This window comes from Colletes gigas, unplaced genomic scaffold, assembly GCF_013123115.1.
Source record: "Colletes gigas isolate AHSC1104 unplaced genomic scaffold, ASM1312311v1 Colletes_gigas_Sc00034, whole genome shotgun sequence".
In the NCBI taxonomy this organism is placed as follows: Eukaryota; Metazoa; Arthropoda; class Insecta; order Hymenoptera; family Colletidae; genus Colletes; species Colletes gigas.
Window position 1 is genome coordinate 1,991,913 of NW_025106663.1, and position 23,376 is coordinate 2,015,288.

Consider the following 23,376-nt stretch of genomic DNA (forward strand, 5'->3'; position numbering starts at 1 on the left):
AGCCTTAATCTCTCAATGAACATACTAAAAAAGTTACTATCGATTCCATTGGTCCCAAAAAAAATGGAGTCTCACGTAGCAGAGTCCAGAAATGTGTTTAACAATGTAATACAACTTATTTTCTACCGGCGATTCGATAAAGTATTTCTCCTTGTATCTTGTGGCCATTGTCGTTAGTGGTACCCCATGGATGACGGTGGTGAGTCGCCTCGATTTATCTCCGATCTTCAAAGATACGCGCGGTAAAGGATATTTGTGATGGCATGTCGTCGCGCTGGGATCGATCAATGGCGGCTACACGAGCTCCTCCGCGAGCCAGAGATTTATCGGATGACTCGTTCAAGACTTTCCTTGTCGGTCAGCGGAGCATCGGTTCGATAATAATGCTTTTCATCGCGCCGGACAGTGGGCAGGGCCCACATTTTTCCACAATTTTTTAACAAACATCAACAATCCAATGACTCATTGTCAATGGTCTCACGAAACATTCGATCATTTAATTCAAAAAATTGCTATTCAACATTGAAACATTTTTTCGAGCTCATTTTGGGGACTTTTTCAATATATAATATTGTAAATATATTACTCGATCATTTTTTTATTTATTCATGCCTTTAGATTATCTTCAATTTAAAATTACTAGTTTCAAAATCAAAAAATTCTATTAAAACATTTTTTCAGGCCCATATTGGGGCCCTTTTCAGAATCAAAAATATTCCCCAATTATTTTTGAATTTATTCATGGCTTTAGAATTTATTCAATTTAAAATTACAAGTTTCAAAATCAAAAAGGGGAAAAAATTCCATTAAAACATTTTTTCGGGCCCATTTTGGGGCCCTTTTCATAATCAAAAATATTCCCCAATTATTTTTTCATTTATTCATGCCTTTAGAATCTCTTCAATTTAAAATTACAAGTTTCAAAATCAAAAGGGGGAAAAAATTCCATTAAAACATTTTTTTGGGCCCATTTTCGGGGCCCTTTTCATAATCAAAAATATTCCACAATTATTTTTTCATTTATTCATGCCTTTAGAATCTCTTCAATTTAAAATTACAAGTTTCAAAATCAAAAGGGGGAAAAAATTCTATTAAAACATTTTTTCGGGCCCATTTTGGGGCCCCTTTCATAATCAAAAATATTCCACAATTATTTTTTCATTTATTCATGACTTTAGAATCTCTTCAATTTAAAATTACAAATTTCAAAATCAAAAAGGGGAAAAAATTCCATTAAAACATTTTTTTGGGCCCATTTTGGGACCCTATTCATAATCAAATATATTCCCCAATTATTTTTTCATTTATTCATGCCTTTAGAATCTCTTCAATTTAAAATTACAATTTTCAAAATGAAAAACACAAAAATTTAAACACAATTTAAAATTACAATTTTCAAAATTAAAACACCCAATTTCTGCAACCTAAAATTCACAACCCCTACATTCATTTCAACACCAAAATTCAAAAATCAAAAATAAAAAAATTCCAAAAAATTCCATCAGATACTCAAAATTTTGCTTCAAGTTACAAACTAAAAATTTCGAAAATTTATTTACAAATGTGCCTAAAAATACTCTCTATGCTCTCTTCATTGACTAAACAGGGCCCAATTTCACCTAGATCGAGTCTCTCTCGATGAATGGGTCACCTTTTCGCGCCATGAGTTGCGCACAAAACGATTCCTGACCTGTAATTCAGGGATCACTGGGGTTCGAACTTTTGTCGAGCCCGATGGGGGCATTCCCGAGGAGCGCCAGGACCGTTTGGATGGTCTCGCGTGTGCCTCGTCCTTCGTGCCCGCAGCCTTTGTTCGTTCGCGTGAAAAATGATTCCGCGAATGATCCGCCAGAGGGGGGAAAAAGAGCCTCGGAATTACACGAAGGACAGGACGGAGTCGTACGATAAATCTTTGGCTCTCTCGAGTGTGCGCCTGGGACGATCGATCGCCTCGTGACAACTACGGATGTTTTTACGCGAAACCGAAAGATAAGATTCCCGGTCGATGTTTTTTCCCTTCCTTTTCCCTCCTTGACGTCTCAACGGTGAATCCAACTCGAACAATTTTCCACGACTCGAGGCCAGCGTCGCGACATTGTACAGCTGCCCGTCAAGATTCGAGATAATATTCGCAGCGAAGAAAAAGAGGATAAAACGAAGGAAAGCAAACTTTTGGTCGGGGGAAATTGTAATGGGAGATTCTCCAGGTCAAAATGAGACGAAAATCAAGAATAGTAATTTTTTAATTGAGGCTTCGTTTAAGAGTTATTGACAGTTACGCCTGGGGATAGGCAACTTGCGTAGTTAGGGTACCTGAGTAGAGGTGCAACTGTTAATAACTTTTTAACGGAGCCTCGATTGAAAAATTGGTATTCTTGATTTTTTACTCCTTTTGGACTCTAGAATCCCCCATTAAAATTTTTTTCAAGATTGACGCTTCGTTAAAGAGTTATTAACAATTTCGTCATAGATAAGTTGCCTTTCTAGGGGTGCAAGTGTTAATAACTTTGTAACGAAGGCTCAATTTAAAAATTACTATTCTTGGTTTTTGTTTTATTTTGACCTGGAGAATCCCCCGTTAAAATTTTTCCCAAGTATAACATAATACAAAAATTTATTTTTTAAGTATAAGGACAAGTTTGTGTAAAATAATTATTTGCAGCAAGATTTCTAGGTTTTTTGGGTGCTCGAGAGCCATATAACGGTAAATAATAAATATTTGCCTTACGCGCCAGATTTATAAACGAATAATATCAGCAATCAGATAAGCTCCGCCACGCGAATGCCCTTTTACCTTTTTCCACGATCGATTGCGCGGAATTTTACCTCTGTTGAGCCTCGAAGGAAGGCTGTTTGGTCGCTTTACGACTTCCCGGATTAAGACCGCCCTTGTGGAGGGGGGATCTTTGAAGGAAAATCTCAGTCGCGTCCATCAGGATAGAGAATCTCTACAGTTTTCTTTTTTTTTTTTTTATTTTTATCTCGATTGTCAACGGCTTCTTTGACCAGCCCGCCTCAGGGAAGTGTCAGGCATTCCAGACAGCTTCTAGATAACCATAATTACTGGTATTTGAATTAAAGGGGCACTCAAGGCGAAAGAATAGTTTCAAAATGGGGAATTTTGATTTTTTATTTGGAGTTATGTCAAAGTTATTACGTTTTTCGGTGGAAAAATAGAGTATAGTAGTATAGGTGTTTTTGGAGGTTATGTTATTTTTATTTGAAACACTTTTTTGTATGAGAAATTATTTATGAATTATTTCAAATTGTTACAAAAATTAAGTAAGATTTATTTGAAATTTATTTTGGATTAAATACGATAGTATAGGTTTGAAAAAATTATTTTAGATTAAATACAATAGTATACTATGTAAGAAAAATTATTTTCAATTAAATACAATCGTCTATTATTTATGAAAAATTATTTTTAATTAAATACAATAATATATTATGTATGAAAAATTATTTTGAATTAAATACAATAGTATAGGTTTGAAAAATTATTTTTAATTAAATGTAATAGTATATTATCTATGAAAAATTATTTTTAATTAAATACAATAGTATATTATCTATGAAAAATTATTTTGAATTAAATAGTAAAAGTTTGAACAATTTTTTTGAATGAAATACATTAGTATAGGTTTGAAAAATTATTTTGAATTAAATAGTACATCTTTGAACAATTTTTTTGAATGAAATACAATAGTATACATTGGGGAAATAATTTTGAATTAAATAGTACATTTTTGAACAATTTTTTTGACTGAAATACAATAGTATAGGTTTGGGAAATAATTTACAATTAAATAGTACATCTCTGAACAATATAATGATGAAAATAAAATTTGTATGGATCAATTTGATTATTTTAAATAATTCAGTGGGCCAAAATGGTCGTCTACTGTATAAAAAATACTTCTATAATTGCTGTATAATATATACGCTTATGTAACGATGAAAATAAAATTTGCATGTATCAATTTGATTATTTTAAATAATTCAGTGGGTCGAAATGGTCGTCTACTGTATAAAAAATACTTCTATAATTACTGTAGAATATATACAGTCACGAATGTGGTGAAAATAAAATTTTAATGTGTCAATTTGGTCATTAGAAATAATTCAGTGGCTTAAAATAATCGTTTACTGTTTAAAAAATACTTCTATAATGACTGTATAAATCCTCTATAGTTCAAATGATGTTTAACCAATTTCACTGTTAAAAAGTGAATTTGAAAATTACGATAGGCGAATAAATTTTGATTAACCATAACTTGATACCATCGACGATAAACAACGTAACTGATAAACTTTCCATGCAAATAGGGTGCTGTGAAAACGCAGTTCTAAAACAACAGCCTTTTCAGGCTGGCCAAGGATGACGAAGTGGTAGCGGCGACGCGAAAGTCGTCGTTTTTTCGTTGGAACCCATCTTTGGTAACCGACTCATTATCCGCCTGGGGATAATTACTATCGGTCAAGGTGTAATTAACGAGATACCGGCGCTAAGAACACTGGAGTAGACGCACTATACCAGTCTTATCTTTCAAATCTTTCTATCCGCTCTTCCCCTTCTCGTCCCTTTCCTACTTTCGACGCTCCCTTTAACACGATTTCGCCCTAATGTCCCTTTTTGCCACCACTACATTCCCTCCAGAGCCTCCAGGGTTTGTTCCTCGTTGCTCATCAAGATTATCAACGTTTTTAACACCTCGCAACATCGTCGAATCTCTCGTGACGTTATTTAAATAGTTTTAGTAATATGAAACGACGATAGGGGGCGGGTCGATCGATCGATATCCGATATTAAGAACGTTTCATACGGAATTTGTACTTTTTATGATTCCTGATACAAGAAATATGCATTTTTAGGTGTTGCAATTAGAAAACTGTGTTTTGAAGCCTCAAAGAACTATTCAAGCTAATAAAATTTACACTGAATTGTTTAAAATGTACAAATTGAGGCGCACAAATTTCATTTTCACCACAAACCTAATAATGATCGATGTGATCTTAATGTAAAAGGTAATTTCTAACTGTAATTTTGAAAATATTGTAAACCTTGACTGACTTTGATTTTATAACGAGTTGGCGCGAAAATTAAATTCTATGCTCGAAGAATGAGTGGCGTTTGAAAGTGATGGGCAATTCCATCGGGTCCTGGGCACACAGTATGTGGCCATTTTAAGTAGTACAACTCGAGAAGCAAATTTAATTCTATTTCGAATCCTCGTCGATTCTTTTAGACTTGCAACCAGGTGTTGCTGGTCTCGCGAGACGCTGATGTCTATATGTGTACAGGGTGTTGCGGATGAAACGGACCATCCTGACCCATTAAGAAGCGGATCGCGTTCAGTTACCTTTTAGAGCTCATTTGCATACGTAATCTAAATACATCGACCATCAGCTCGAATCGTAACTCTGGAAGTTTCGCTTTTCTCGGATTATACGCTTTTATTCGACCATCAAAGCTTTATCAGAAGTATATGTATCGCTGGAAGTGTAATTTAATTCGAGAATATTTAAATCGAATGTCAAATTTTACTTTTGTTGGCGAATGAAATCGACAGTTTTATTTCATATTAAATGTCGGTCGACTTTTCAAGTTAAATTTATTTTTACTATTTGATAAATTTTATTTGAACTAAATACCAAAGTAATATTTACGAATTTCCTGGTGAAAGTTTTATTTGAATTTAGAAATTTGAGAATTTAAATTTCTTTAAATGAAAGTGTATTTCGATTGATTTTCGTCTAAAATTCATCTTTAAAATTCGTTAATTTCTATCTAAGTTACATTCGCCTACGTGAATTTCTATGGAAGATTGAATTTGAATTTAAAAATTTGAAAATTTAAATTTCTTTAAATAAGTGTGTATCTCAATCGACTTGAAAATTTATCTGCACCATTGCTTTATTTTTCTATAAATTGAATTTACCTGGGTGAATTTGTTTAGCAATAAATTCCTATAGAAAGTTTAATTTGAATTTAAAAAATCCCAAAATTAAAATTTTTTTAAATAAAAGCGTATCTCGATTGATTTTCATCAAATTAAAATTAAAATTGATTCATTGTCGTGAGCAAGGATCGATGGTCTCGTTAAAAACACGAGACATTAAGGTGTCTCGTCGTCCATTAAGACACCTCGTACTTTATTATCCCTGTACGCGCGTGAGTTGACCCGTAGGAGCTCACAAAAAGGAAGAAAGTTATTTAAACGTTTTATTATAACACCCGATAGGTGTATCCCAGTCGTTGTAAGAGACTGGCGGGGCAAGGTCGTAGGTCATCAGCAAAACAAAGTGTCGGGTTCGTGTACGCAAGTCCTTGCCCAGGGGGCCTTGACATCTCCTGGCTGTTTAACCTTACAGGGCAGACATCATTTCGCAAAACTACTACGACCTTGTTGTTTTCTCTCTTTTCGTTCAAAATTCTGCCTCGTTATGGTATACGCTTTCACGGTTTACGGTTCACGCCCATTCATCGAACGAGGATTTCTCTCGACGCGTTGCTAACACATCGAGAGGCGATCCTACATCCGCCATCTTGCATCCTGGTTGTACCAAACTTGTCTAAATTAACCTCTCGATGCACCATTTTGATTGCAAATTATTTGTCAAATTTTGGAGATTTGATTAGAAATTAATTTTTGAATTGTAGGTTATTTTATTGCAAATTATTTGTCAAATTTTGGAGATTTGATTAGAAATTATTTTTTCTATGTAAATTATTTTATTGCAAATTATTTGTCAAATTTTGGAGATTTGATTAGAAATTATTTTTTCTATGTAAATTATTTTATTGCAAATTATTATTCAAGTGTTGGTTATTTGATTAGAAATTATTTTTTCTATGTAAATTATTTTATTGCAAATGATTTTTCAAATTTTGTAATTTTATTTTCACCACATACATAACTGTATATGTTATAAAGTGATTATAGAAGTAATTGTTAAACAGTGTATGGTAATTTTGACTCGACTAAGAGTTTAATTGCCTTGGAAATAAATTCCCCAAAAAAGAGAAACAATTCTACAATAATAGGAATATTTCGACGTTCGAGGCGGTTAAATAATAAAGTATGGAAACAAAGGATACAAAAGGTATAATTCCTGATCGAAGTGGGGAAGGAAACGGAGTAGTAAATACAGAGAAGCAAGAAGCCCGGTTGGAAACAAAACGGCAGGTGGAACCCCGCTCGAAATTCACTCGCGAAGCAGAAAAAGGATTTTCAAGGTTGGGGGAAAGTGATGCAATTGGATCGCCCGGAATGATATTTACTTTCTCGTGAAAACTTTTACCAAATTCGACTGAAACTGCAAACTATCCAACTACCAATCCACAATATTTAATCACTATAACTTAGGGGGTCATCATTCTAACACAAAACCCTTATGAAAAATCAATCATTTTCATTTCAGATTCAAAAAAATATTTTTCAATTATATTAAATTCATGAATTTATGGAAAATTTTAATTCTCAAAAAGACAACAGAATTAATTTAAATTGTTGGGGTGAGAAAACTCTTTTAGAAAGCTCCAATTTCATAAATTCTATTAATAAAGATATTAATCTTCATATCTTTAATTTATTTAACTGAAATATCAGTCGAATTTGGTCAGAAAAAATAAATTGTAATTGTTCATAACTCGACCAGTTGATAATCAATACTATTTTTTTAAATTTGATTAAAAATTAAATTTCATTGAAAATTAATATCTTCATAGTTAGACTGGTGATTATATTTATTCATTTATGTTAAATTTGAATTCTCAAAAAAATTAAAACAAAATACACTTACCCAAACAAAAATATAAATACCTCAAAAAAGATACAAATTAATTCTCAAATAAAAAATATAATATCTCAAGGGTTGATCCATCAACATTACCAATATATTATTTACTATTTTTTTTACATAAACAAAACACGTATGCATAAATCGAGCTTCGTGAAAAGTTCGATTTCTCAATATTTTCGAGCCTTTCAAACACGTTCGGGATAAAATACGATTGAATCGCGTAAAAACAACGCGAAAGTGTATTCGTACCAATTATTTTCTTAATGCTCCGTGAACTAGCACCTTATCGAGCATACCTGTCGATCCTCTCTTATTATTGGCCGTATAAACTGCCACGTCGCGTAAAATTCACTGATAAGGATTCGAATTCACCGCGCGATTAATCCGTAAAGAAAGCGTTCCCCGTTTACACTTTGTGACCGACAGAGGGCGAGGGGATTTTTCGCGAACTTTAATTAGCCAAGATAAGACGAGACACGCGAGTACGTATTTATTTCTCCCTCTTTCCTCCCCCTCCACCTGATCGGTTACTTATTTTCAATTCAGAATACATGTAGATGCGGGCCTCCGAGGGTACCAATTACCGTTGGCCAGCTGCCGCGATGAAACGTTACGTTCGCGAATATGTTTTGATTTTTGACTGGTACTGGAGAATATGACTGGCCAGATATTTAACTATGACCTGCACGACACTGGATGTGCAAGAATAATTGACGTAGAAGGCTCGAAAGATAGCGTGGGGCGTTGTTTGTAGCGCCCAGATGCGGTATTTCAAGATGGCTGCCTTGAGAAAATTGCAATTTTAATTATTTTCAATTGTATAGAGTGTTTTGAGAGTATTTTGAGTGTTCAAGACTGAATGTTCAAGAATAATTGACGTGAATGTCTCGAAAAATAATATAGTGCATTGTTAGTATCCCTCAGACGCAGAATTTCAAGATGGCCGCCTCGAGAAAGATTCAATTCCAATTATTTTCTATTGTATAGAGTGTTTTGAGAGTATTTTGAATGTTCAAGGCTGGATGTTCAAGAATAATTGACGTGAACGTCTCCAAAAATAGTGTGGTGTGTTATGTGCATTCCCCAGACACGGTATTTCAAGATGGCTGCCATGAAACAATCGTAATTTTAATTGTTTTCAATTGTGTAAAGTGTTTTGAGTGTATTTTGAATGTTCAAGAGTGAATATTCAAGAATAATTGACGTGGAGGGCTTCAAAAATAGTGTGGTGCGTTGTTAGTATCTCTCAGATGCAATATTTCAAGATGGCTGCCTTGAGAAAATTGCGATTTTAATTATTTTCAATTGTATAGAGTGTTTTGAGAGTATTTTGACTGTTCAAGACTGAATGTTCAAGAATAATTGACGTGAATGTCTCGAAAATAATATAGTGCATAGTTAGTATCCCTCAGACGCAGAATTTCAAGATGGCCGCCTCGAGAAAGATTCAATTCCAATTATTTTCTATTGTATAGAGTGTTTTGAGAGTATTTTGAATGTTGAAGGCTGGATATTCAAGAATAATTTACGTGAACGTCTCCAAAAATAGTGTGGTGTGTTATGTGCATTCCCCAGACACGGTATTTCAAGATGGCTGCCATGAAACAATCGTAATTTTAATTGTTTTCAATTGTGTAAAGTGTTTTCAGTGTATTTTGAATGTTCAAGAGTGAATATTCAAGAATAATTGACGTGGAGGGCTTCAAAAATAGTGTGGTGCGTTGTTAGTATCTCTCAGATGCAATATTTCATGATGGCTGCCTTGAGAAAATTGCGATTTTAATTATTTTCAATTGTATAGAGTGTTTTGAGAGTATTTTGAGTGTTCAAGACTGAATGTTCAAGAATAATTGACGTAAATGTCTCGAAAAATAATATAGTGCATTGTTAGTATCCCTCAGACGCAGAATTTCAAGATGGCCGCCTCGAGAAAGATTCAATTCCAATTATTTTCTATTGTATAGAGTGTTTTGAGAGTATTTTGAATGTTCAAGGCTGGATGTTCAAGAATAATTGACGTGAACGTCTCCAAAAATAGTGTGGTGTGTTATGTGCATCCCCCAGACACGGTATTTCAAGATGGCTGCCATGAAACAATCGTAATTTTAATTGTTTTCAATTGTGTAAAGTGTTTTCAGTGTATTTTGAATGTTCAAGAGTGACTATTCAAGAATAATTGACGTGGACGGCTTCAAAAATAGTGTGGTGCGTTGTTAGTATCTCTCAGATGCAATATTTCATGATGGCTGCCTTGAGAAAATTGCGATTTTAATTATTTTCAATTGTATAGAGTGTTTTGAGAGTATTTTGAGTGTTCAAGACTGAATGTTCAAGAATAATTGACGTAAATGTCTCGAAAAATAATATAGTGCATTGTTAGTATCCCTCAGACGCAGAATTTCAAGATGGCTGCCTCGAGAAAGATTCAATTCCAATTATTTTCTATTGTATAGAGTGTTTTGAGAGTATTTTGAATGTTCAAGGCTGGATGTTCAAGAATAATTGACGTGAACGTCTCCAAAAATAGTGTGGTGTGTTATGTGCATTCCCCAGACACGGTATTTCAAGATGGCTGCCATGAAACAATCGTAATTTTAATTGTTTTCAATTGTGTAAAGTGTTTTGAGTGTATTTTGAATGTTCAAGAGTGAATATTCAAGAATAATTGACGTGGATTGCTTCAAAAATAGTGTGGTGCGTTGTTAGTATCTCTCAGATGCAATATTTCATGATGGCTGCCTTGAGAAAATTGCGATTTTAATTATTTTCAATTGTATAGAGTGTTTTGAGAGTATTTTGACTGTTCAAGACTGAATGTTCAAGAATAATTGACGTGAATGTCTCGAAAAATAATATAGTGCATAGTTAGTATCCCTCAGACGCAGAATTTCAAGATGGCCGCCTCGAGAAAGATTCAATTCCAATTATTTTCTATTGTATAGAGTGTTTTGAGAGTATTTTGAATGTTGAAGGCTGGATATTCAAGAATAATTTACGTGAACGTCTCCAAAAATAGTGTGGTGTGTTATGTGCATTCCCCAGACACGGTATTTCAAGATGGCTGCCATGAAACAATCGTAATTTTAATTGTTTTCAATTGTGTAAAGTGTTTTGAGTGTATTTTGAATGTTCAAGAGTGAATATTCAAGAATAATTGACGTGGAGGGCTTCAAAAATAGTGTGGTGCGTTGTTAGTATCTCTCAGATGCAATATTTCAAGATGGCTGCCTTGAGAAAATTGCGATTTTAATTATTTTCAATTGTATAGAGTGTTTTGAGAGTATTTTGAGTGTTCAAGACTGAATGTTCAAGAATAATTGACGTAAATGTCTCGAAAAATAATATAGTGCATTGTTAGTATCCCTCAGACGCAGAATTTCAAGATGGCTGCCTCGAGAAAGATTCAATTCCAATTATTTTCTATTGTATAGAGTGTTTTGAGAGTATTTTGAATGTTGAAGGCTGGATATTCAAGAATAATTTACGTGAACGTCTCCAAAAATAGTGTGGTGTGTTATGTGCATTCCCCAGACACGGTATTTCAAGATGGCTGCCAGGAAACAATCGTAATTTTAATTGTTTTCAATTGTGTAAAGTGTTTTCAGTGTATTTTGAATGTTCAAGAGTGAATATTCAAGAATAATTGACGTGGAGGGCTTCAAAAATAGTGTGGTGCGTTGTTAGTATCTCTCAGATGCAATATTTCAAGATGGCTGCCTTGAGAAAATTGCGATTTTAATTATTTTCAATTGTATAGAGTGTTTTGAGAGTATTTTGAGTGTTCAAGACTGAATGTTCAAGAATAATTGACGTAAATGTCTCGAAAAATAATATAGTGCATTGTTAGTATCCCTCAGACGCAGAATTTCAAGATGGCTGCCTCGAGAAAGATTCAATTCCAATTATTTTCTATTGTATAGAGTGTTTTGAGAGTATTTTGAATGTTGAAGGCTGGATATTCAAGAATAATTTACGTGAACGTCTCCAAAAATAGTGTGGTGTGTTATGTGCATTCCCCAGACACGGTATTTCAAGATGGCTGCCAGGAAACAATCGTAATTTTAATTGTTTTCAATTGTGTAAAGTGTTTTCAGTGTATTTTGAATGTTCAAGAGTGAATATTCAAGAATAATTGACGTGGAGGGCTTCAAAAATAGTGTGGTGCGTTGTTAGTATCTCTCAGATGCAATATTTCAAGATGGCTGCCTTGAGAAAATTGCAATTTTAATTATTTTCAATTGTATAGAGTGTTTTGAGAGTATTTTGAGTGTTCAAGACTGAATGTTCAAGAATAATTGACGTAAATGTCTCGAAAAATAATATAGTGCATTGTTAGTATCCCTCAGACGCAGAATTTCAAGATGGCTGCCTCGAGAAAGATTCAATTCCAATTATTTTCTATTGTATAGAGTGTTTTGAGAGTATTTTGAATGTTGAAGGCTGGATATTCAAGAATAATTTACGTGAACGTCTCCAAAAATAGTGTGGTGTGTTATGTGCATTCCCCAGACACGGTATTTCAAGATGGCTGCCAGGAAACAATCGTAATTTTAATTGTTTTCAATTGTGTAAAGTGTTTTCAGTGTATTTTGAATGTTCAAGAGTGAATATTCAAGAATAATTGACGTGGAGGGCTTCAAAAATAGTGTGGTGCGTTGTTAGTATCTCTCAGATGCAATATTTCATGATGGCTGCCTTGAGAAAATTGCAATTTTAATTATTTTCAATTGTATAGAGTGTTTTGAGAGTATTTTGAGTGTTCAAGACTGAATGTTCAAGAATAATTGACGTGAATGTCTCGAAAAATAATATAGTGCATTGTTAGTATCCCTCAGACGCAGAATTTCAAGATGGCCGCCTCGAGAAAGATTCAATTCCAATTATTTTCTATTGTATAGAGTGTTTTGAGAGTATTTTGAATGTTCAAGGCTGGATGTTCAAGAATAATTGACGTGAACGTCTCCAAAAATAGTGTGGTGTGTTATGTGCATTCCCCAGACACGGTATTTCAAGATGGCTGCCATGAAACAATCGTAATTTTAATTGTTTTCAATTGTGTAAAGTGTTTTGAGTGTATTTTGAATGTTCAAGAGTGAATATTCAAGAATAATTGACGTGGATTGCTTCAAAAATAGTGTGGTGCGTTGTTAGTATCTCTCAGATGCAATATTTCATGATGGCTGCCTTGAGAAAATTGCGATTTTAATTATTTTCAATTGTATAGAGTGTTTTGAGAGTATTTTGACTGTTCAAGACTGAATGTTCAAGAATAATTGACGTGAATGTCTCGAAAAATAATATAGTGCATTGTTAGTATCCCTCAGACGCAGAATTTCAAGATGGCTGCCTCGAGAAAGATTCAATTTCAATTATTTTCAATTGTACAAAGTGCTTTGAGGATCCATTTAATGTTCAAAACTGAAAATTCCAGAATAATTGACATAGATTTCTAAATAAACAATGGCTGAATAATTTCCATCCCTCAAACACAATACTTAAAAATGATCTCAGCTCCTAAACACTTTCTAAAATCAAAATCTCGATTTAAACCCCCAAAAACAATATTAAAAACTATTTTATAAAATTAGACACCTAAACATTCAATTTCAGAAATCCTCTGAGTGTTAAAAAATAATTAACGTGTTCAACAAATGGACCAAATAAAAAAAAAACTTCATTAAAATTAAACTAGCCTTAATTTCTAATCAAATAATCTATATTTTCCTAACTTTTACTATTGCAAATTAATTCCCACATAATTTCTAACAAACTTTTAAAAATTTAATCAAAATTCCTGAGAAATCATAACGAATGCACACTGATACCAAAATCAGATTTATAGCACATTTTTTGGCAGGTTTTTTACATAAAATAAAAACGAAAAAATACAGTAAAAATTATCGAGGAATTTTGAGGAGTATTTTCCTCCTCCCCCCCTAAAAAAAAAACAATATTAAATTTTTCTATAGAAAACGATGCACGGAAGTGTCAAGCATCGACCTTCCAACGCGTAACATGCCCCTCGTTACTGGTTTAACGTGTTTTTAATATCGGTGTAATCCCGAATATACGACTTCCACTTGTGCAAACACTGCTTCCACATCGACACTTGGAACGATTACTTTATTATGGTCGATATTTGCTGTGAAATGTGTGTCAGAACAGTGTTGATAATGTCATGTTACGGTCCACGGTTCGGGGTCCAAGTATTTACACGGATAATTCGTGTACCCGGATAACTGCTATTTCATAATCAATAAATACATCATTAAATCGTCGAAATTGGTACAGGAATTGGAATAGGGAGATCAATAATTCGAGAATTACTAAAAACTCAACTGTGTAAATGTGTACAATTTTATTTGATTAATAATATTTCATAAAAGTTGCAATTTTTCAAGTTGTAAATTTACAGAATTTTATTAGAATAATATATTGGATAATAGTTGCAATTTTTCAAGTTGCAAATTTATAGAATTTTATTAGAATAATATTCCATGAAAGTTAGTATTTCTCAAGTTATAAATTTATATAATTTTATTAGAATAATATTCGATAGAAATTACATTTTTCAAGTTACAAATATATAGAATTTTATTAGAATAATAGTTGATAAAAGTTGCCATTTTCAAGTTACAAATATATGGAATTTTATTAGAATAATATTAGATAAAAGTTACAAATATATAGAATTTTATTAGAATAATATTAGATAAAAGTTGCCATTTTCAAGTTGTAAATGTATAGAATTTTATTAGAATAATATTAGACAAAAGTTATCATTTTCAAGTTGTAAACATATAGAATTTTATTAGAATAATATTAGATAAAAATTACAATTTTCAAGTTACAAATATATTGAATTTTATTAGAATAATATTAGATAAAAGTTGCCATTTTCAAGTTGCAAATTTATAGAATTTAATTAGAATAATATTCCATGAAAGTTAGAATTTCTCAAGTTATAAATTTATATAATTTTATTAGAATAATATTCGATAGAAATTACATTTTTCAAGTTACAAATATATAGAATTTTATTAGAATAATAGTTGATAAAAGTTGCCATTTTCAAGTTACAAATATATGGAATTTTATTAGAATAATATTAGATAAAAGTTACAAATATATAGAATTTTATTAGAATAATATTAGATAAAAGTTGCCATTTTCAAGTTGCAAATTTATAGAATTTTATTAGAATAATATTCCATGAAAGTTAGAATTTTTCAAGTTATAAATTTATATAATTTTATTAGAATAATATTAGATAAAAATTACATTCTTCAAGTTACAAATATATAGAATTTTATTAGAATAATATTCGATAAAAGTTGCAATTTTCAAGTTACAAATATATAGAATTTTATTAGAATAATATTCGATAAAAATTACAATTTTCAAGTTACAAATATAAACATATAAAAGTAACAATTTTATCGAATATTATTCTAATAAAATTCTATGTGTTTGCAACTTGAAAATTTTAACTTACATTAAAAAACAATTTAATTGTAACTTTTATTAGAATACAATTTTAGAATAAAATTATAGATGTTTGATTTTATTAGATTAAATTGGAACAATCCAGAGGAGGGTCAATAATTGAAGAATGACTAAAATCTTGTAACTAGGAAATTGTAACCAACATTAAAAATCTTCGAGTGATTTAATTCGATAAAATCGGTAACTTTTGTCGAATAAAATTGCATATATTTGCAGTTGAATTTGAAATTTTGCAAACATCGATCAAAGAGACACGTGATGTTGTCAACATTTGGTCATTCCAGTCAGTGAAATAAACGCAAGTTTGATTTCGACGAGATCTTGACGAAGAATTCGTTGGACATCGTGTATCCATCGATACTTTGAAACGCGGAGGAGTTTTACGGCCATAAACGTTTCCAGGAAAGTATACAGACATTTCAGACGCTTGTATTCCCGTCCAAGCAGAGGAATACGGGCGTGTGCTTGATCGTGATCGAGCACGCACGCGGGAAAGAAGCATCGTGCAAAGAATTCATCTTTGCCCGATGAACCTGCACCTGTCTTTGGCTCAGAAGCTCGTTTACTGTCGCGCGCGTTACATCAGACCTTCCCAACCGAGCCCCAAACACACGCGAGACCGTCTCTGAAATAGTAAACCCTCCATACTCTTCGATAAACGCTAAAAACTTCCGTTCAATTAGCAAAATCGATCAGATCAAATCAGAAACACTTAAATAATGTCTTTTTGAATCAAAATTGCATGTAAAATGATGTGTGTTTGGTTGATTTGGCATCAATTTTAATTCTTGGACCGCCGCCATATTGGATTTCGATGTGGTTAGAGAAATTAATTGGATTTAAATCGTAGGTTAAGGGGTTAGGTTTGTTAAATCAATAATAAGGTGGATATATTGAAGAATATTGGAGTCGATTTTAATTTGTGATCGCCGCCATATTGGATTTCGATGTGTTTATAGAAATTATTGCAATTAAATTGTATTTCAAGGGGTTAATTATCTAAAATTAGTGACGAGGCGATTATTTATACAAATTATACTAAATAATATGGTGCAACTACGAATTAGAGATGTTTATTAAGCATTGTTTATCTGTTTGCTTATATTGGAGTCGATTTTAACCTGTGACCACCGCCATATTGGATTTCAATGTAGGTAACAGGAATTATTTGCAATTAAATCATACGTCAAAGGGGTTAGGTTTGCAAAATCAATAACGAGGCGATTATTCATAAATATTGCATTAAATAATACCATGCAAATTCGAATTAGAAATGTTTATTAAGTAATGTTTATTTGTTTGCTTATATTGGAGTCGATTTTCACCTATGATCGCCGCCATATTGGATTTCAATGTGGTAACAGAAATTAATTGGATTTAAATCTTACGTTAAGAGGTTAGGTTTGCAAAATTAGTGACGAAATGATTATTCATAAACATTCCAATAAACAATACAATGGAAATTCGAATTAGAAATGTTTAGAAAGTGTTTGCCTAGTTTAATAGTTGCTACCTATGCTCGTCGCCATATTGGAATTGACTGTGGTAACAGAAATTATTTGGAATTAAATAGTATATGGCCAGAAACCTATTTGGACTTAAATAATCTACGTTTGAACAATTATTTGAACTAAAAAATAGTCTACATTTGCAAAATTATTCGAAATTAAATCGAAAAACATTAAATAATCCCCTTTCAAACTAAAATTGCTCACAAAACATGTGAATTTGTCTAGTTTGCCATCAATTTTAGTTCGAAGACCGCCGCCATATTGGAATTCGTAGTTATAACAGAAATTATTCGAAATTAAATCGTTTGTCAAGAGGTTAAGTTTGTAAAATCACAAATAATGGATTAAATAATCCCCTTTCAAACTAAAATTGCTCACAAAACATAAGTTTGCCTAGTTTGCCATCAATTTCCATTCACAATTCGAAATTAAATCGTTTGTCAAGAGGTTAAGTTTGTAAAATCACAAACATTGCATTAAATAACCCCTTTTCAAACTAAAATTACTGACAAAACAACATGTATTTGCCTAATTTGCCATCAATTTCAATTTTCAAGCAACCGCCATATTGGAATTCATAATTATACCAGAAATTATTCGAAATTAAATCGTACGTCAAGAGTTTAAATCAGATCAAATCCCAAACTCTTAAATAATCCCCTTTCAAACTAAAATTGCTCACAAAACATGTGAATTTGTCTAGTTTGCCATCAATTTTAGTTCGAAGACCACCGCCATATTGGAATTCGTAGTTATAACAGAAATTATTCGAAATTAAATCGTTTGTCAAGAGGTTAAGTTTGTAAAATCACAAATAATGGATTAAATAATCCCCTTTCAAACTAAAATTGCTCACAAAACATAAGTTTGCCTAGTTTGCCATCAATTTCCATTCACAATTCGAAATTAAATCGTTTGTCAAGAGGTTAAGTTTGTAAAATCACAAACATTGCATTAAATAACCCCTTTTCAAACTAAAATTACTGACAAAACAACATGTATTTGCCTAATTTGCCATCAATTTCAATTTTCAAGCAACCGCCATATTGGAATTCATAATTATACCAGAAATTATTCGAAATTAAATCGTACGTCAAGAGTTTAAATCAGATCAAATCCCAAACTCTTAAATAATCCCCTTTCAAACTAAAATTGCTCACAAAACATGTGAATTTGTCTAGTTTGCCATCAATTTTAGTTCGAAGACCGCCGCCATATTGGAATTCGTAGTTATAACAGAAATTATTCGAAATTAAATCGTTTGTCAAGAGGTTAAGTTTGTAAAATCACAAATAATGGATTAAATAATCCCCTTTCAAACTAAAATTGCTCACAAAACATAAGTTTGCCTAGTTTGCCATCAATTTCCATTCACAATTCGAAATTAAATCGTTTGTCAAGAGGTTAAGTTTGTAAAATCACAAACATTGCATTAAATAACCCCTTTTCAAACTAAAATTACTGACAAAACAACATGTATTTGCCTAATTTGCCATCAATTTCAATTTTCAAGCAACCGCCATATTGGAATTCATAATTATACCAGAAATTATTCGAAATTAAATCGTACGTCAAGAGTTTAAATCAGATCAAATCCCAAACACTTAAATAATCCCCTTTCAAACTAAAATTGCTCACAAAACATGTGAATTTGTCTAGTTTGCCATCAATTTTAGTTCGAAGACCACCGCCATATTGGAATTCGTAGTTATAACAGAAATTATACGAAATTAAATCGTTCGTCAAGAGGTTAAGTTTGTAAAATCAGAAACAATGCATTAAATAATCCCCTTTCAAACTAAAATTGCTCACAAAACATAAGTTTGCCTAGTTTGCCATCAATTTCCATTCACAATTCGAAATTAAATCGTTTGTCAAGAGGTTAAGTTTGTAAAATCACAAACATTGCATTAAATAACCCCTTTTCAAACTAAAATTACTGACAAAACAACATGTATTTGCCTAATTTGCCATCAATTTCAATTTTCAAGCAACCGCCATATTGGAATTCATAATTATACCAGAAATTATTCGAAATTAAATCGTACGTCAAGAGTTTAAATCAGATCAAATCCCAAACACTTAAATAATCCCCTTTCAAACTAAAATTGCTCACAAAACATGTGAATTTGTCCAGTTTGCCATCAATTTTAGTTCGAAGACCGCCGCCATATTGGAATTCGTAGTTATAACAGAAATTATACGAAATTAAATCGTTCGTCAAGAGGTTAAGTTTGTAAAATCAGAAACAATGCATTAAATAATCCCCTTTCAAACTAAAATTGCTCACAAAACATAAGTTTGCCTAGTTTGCCATCAATTTCCATTCACAATTCGAAATTAAATCGTTTGTCAAGAGGTTAAGTTTGTAAAATCACAAACATTGCATTAAATAACCCCTTTTCAAACTAAAATTACTGACAAAACAACATGTATTTGCCTAATTTGCCATCAATTTCAATTTTCAAGCAACCGCCATATTGGAATTCATAATTATACCAGAAATTATTCGAAATTAAATCGTACGTCAAGAGTTTAAATCAGATCAAATCCCAAACTCTTAAATAATCCCCTTTCAAACTAAAATTGCTCACAAAACATGTGAATTTGTCTAGTTTGCCATCAATTTTAGTTCGAAGACCACCGCCATATTGGAATTCGTAGTTATAACAGAAATTATACGAAATTAAATCGTTCGTCAAGAGGTTAAGTTTGTAAAATCAGAAACAATTAATTAAATAATCCCCTTTCAAACTAAAATTGCTCACAAAACATAAGTTTGCCTAGTTTGCCATCAATTTCCATTCACAATTCGAAATTAAATCGTTTGTCAAGAGGTTAAGTTTGTAAAATCACAAACATTGCATTAAATAACCCCTTTTCAAACTAAAATTACTGACAAAACAACATGTATTTGCCTAATTTGCCATCAATTTCAATTTTCAAGCAACCGCCATATTGGAATTCATAATTATACCAGAAATTATTCGAAATTAAATCGTACGTCAAGAGTTTAAATCAGATCAAATCCCAAACACTTAAATAATCCCCTTCCAACCTAAAATCCCTCACAAAATATCTATTTGCCTACTTTGCCATCAATTTCAATCCCCAAACCGCCGCCATATTGAAATTCATAATTGTACCACAAATTATTTGCAACTAAACTGTACATCAAGAGGTTAGGCTAGCAAAATCAGTCATATCAAATCCCAAACACCTAAATAACCCCCTTGCAACCTAAAATCCCTCCCAAAACATCTATCTGCCTACTTTGCCATAAATTCCAACCCCCAAACCCCCTGCCACATTAAAATTCCCTCTCTAATCAGAAGTTCCCCCCAAAAAATATCAAAGACACAGACGTATCATAGTCGTACAATCACACAACCCTCTTTCTAGCTATCAGAAGCCATCGAGTCCACGATATCAATCTCTGTATTTGGCTGGTAGCTCCCCCTCCCCTACCCGGTGTCCAGAGAAGTTAGGCAAGGTGTCGACGGTGGCTGTAGGACCGTTGGGTGACTGGCGAGGTGCAGGTGACGAGTCCGGTGGTCCTCCCGGGACGCAGTACTCCGTTAAAATCGTGTGAGTGCGTGCGTGTCACCGCGTTCCTGAACAATGAGGCTCCTACAACGCGTGTGGAGGTTCAGACGAGGATGGAGGATCGCAGGGTGGACGCACACGCTGGTTTTGGAGGGGGCCAGAAGGGGGGGAATCGAGGGAAGGGCGAGGAGGAACGGAGAGTAGTAACGTCACGGAGAGGACCTGTGAAATGGTATCCGAAGAGAGCCCAGGCGGAGGGCGCGTGGCATCGTGGCGACTGCAGCTGCCGGTTTCGTTCTCTGCATATGCGCGTGCGAGCGACCGCGCCGATTCCTTTCCTCTTTCATCGCCTCCCCGTCTCTCCTGTCCTCTTTACGCGCGCGTGTGCCTACCTACGGCTGATACCGTGGCGCGCGCCAACGCTCATTAACGCGAAACTCCGTCATCAAGCTTTCCCGCGATCCCTGGCGCCACACACCGCGACCTTCGCATCCTGGAAAGGATATTTCGGTAGTTTTGTGTTACGAACTGGGGAAATTCGAGATTTTTTGTTGGGTTTGGGTATTGGGAGATGGAATAGTAGGGTGGGGGGATAGGATGATGACATACTGGTAGCCTAGACCTAAGTTAGGTAGCACACACTAGGGTATTTGCACCCAAAAAATGGAATTTTGTTAGTTTTGCTGAGACTACGACCTGAAAATTCGAGAATTTGAGAATTTTTTTTTGGTTTTGGCTATTGGGAGCTGAAATACTAGGGTGAGGGACAGGATGATGACACAGTGATAGACCAGAGCTAAGTTAGGTAGCATACACTAGGGTATTTGCATCCAAAAAATGGAATTTTGTTAGTTTTGTGAGGGTGCAAACTGAAAATTCGAGAATTTGGGAATTTTTTGGTATTTTTATCTTTTGGAAGCTGAAATACTAGGGTGGGGGACGTGATGATGACACACTGGTAGCCCAAACCTAACTTGGGCACAACACATCAGGGCATTTGCATTCAAAAAACGAAATTTCATTACTTTTCTAAGCGTCCAAACTGAAAATTTGTTGAGAATTTGATAATTTGTGAATTTTTTGGTATTTTTATGTATTGGAAGCTTTGATATTAATGTGGGGGACGCGATGATGACACACTTGTAGCCTAGACCTAACTTAGGCACCACAAACCAGGGTATTTGCATCCAAAAAACGAAATTTTCCTACTTTTCTGAGGATGCAAGCTGAAAATTCGAAAATTTGAGTATTTTTTGGTATTTTTGTCTATTGGAAGCTGAAATACTAGAGTGGGGGACGATGATAATGATACTCTGATAGCCCAGACCTAACTTGGGCACCACAAACCAGGGCATTTGCATTCAAAAAACGAAATTTTGTTACTTTTCTGAGACTACGAACTGAAAATTTGGGAAATTGAGAATTTTTTGGTATTTTTATCTATTGGAAGCTGAAATACTAGTGTGGGGGACGTGATGATGACACACTGATAGCTCAGACACCACACACCAGGGGATTTGCATAAAAAAAATGAAATTTTGTTACTTTTCTGAGGATGCAAACTGAAAATTCGAGAATTTGAGACTTTTTTTGGTATTTTTGTCTATTAGAAGCTAAAATACTAGGGTGGGGGACGTGATGACGACACACTGATAGACCAGACCTAACCTACACACCACACGCCACACACCAGGGCATTTGCCTTAAAAAAAAACGAAATTCCGTTACTTTTTTGAGAGTTCAAACAGAAAATTTGAGAATTTTTTCTTATTTTTATCTATTCGAGACTTAAATACCAATGGAAGTAAATGGTAGTAAATACTAAATTCTAAATATATTCTGTTATATCATTTTCTAAATTCTAAATGTATTCTTTTATATTATATTCTAAATTCTAAATTCTAAATATATTCTTCTATATTATCTTCTATATTCTAAATTCTAAATATATATTCTTCTATATTATCTTTTATATTCTCAATTCTAAATATATTCTTGTATATTATCTTATATAGTCTAAATTCTCTATATTATTTTTTATATTCTAAATTCTAAATATAGTCTTCTACATTATCTTCTAAATTCTAAATGTAGTCTTCTATATTATCTTCTAAATTCTAAATATATTCTTCTATATTATCTTCTAAATTCTAAATATATTCTTCTATATTATCTTCTAAATTCTAAATATAGTCTCCTATATTATTTTTTATCTTCTAAATTCTAAATATATTCTTCTATATTATCCTCTATAGTCTAAATTCTCTATATTATTTTTTATATTCTAAATTCTAAATATAGTCTTCTATATTATCTTCTATAGTCTAAATTCTCTATATTATTTTTTATATTCTAAATTCTAAATATAGTCTTCTATATTATCTTCTAAATTCTAAATATAGTCTTCTATATTATCTTCTAAATTCTAAATATATTCTTCTATATTATCTTCTAAATTCTAAATATAATCTCCTATATTATCTTTTATATTCTAAATTCTAAATATATTCTTTTATATTATCTTCTAAATTCTAAATATAGTCTTCTATATTATCTTCTAAATTCTAAATATATCCTTCTATATTATCTTTTATATTCTAAATTCTAAATATATTCTTCTATATTATCTTTTATACTCTGAATTCTAAATATATTCTTCTATATTCTAAATTCTCTATTCTCTTAATTATAAAATAGTCCATTACCTGCATTTTATATCAAGAAACATATATATTTTGTCAAGTATCATGTCAGAAATGAATACATAGAAACATACAATAAACAACACACGATAGAGAGAGACAAAGCATCGACGCGATCGCGAAGGACCTAATCAGTGGTGGGGGATTAAGCTGAGCGTGCGCAGGATTCTCTTCTCGTATCGCTACCTAGGTGGCAACATGTCTGCTCGCACTAGTAGCGGAGCCCCAGCAATAATACACTAAGAATCTCGAAATATAATCACTCCTCGACATCAATTATACAATTTCTAATCATCATAGCCGCC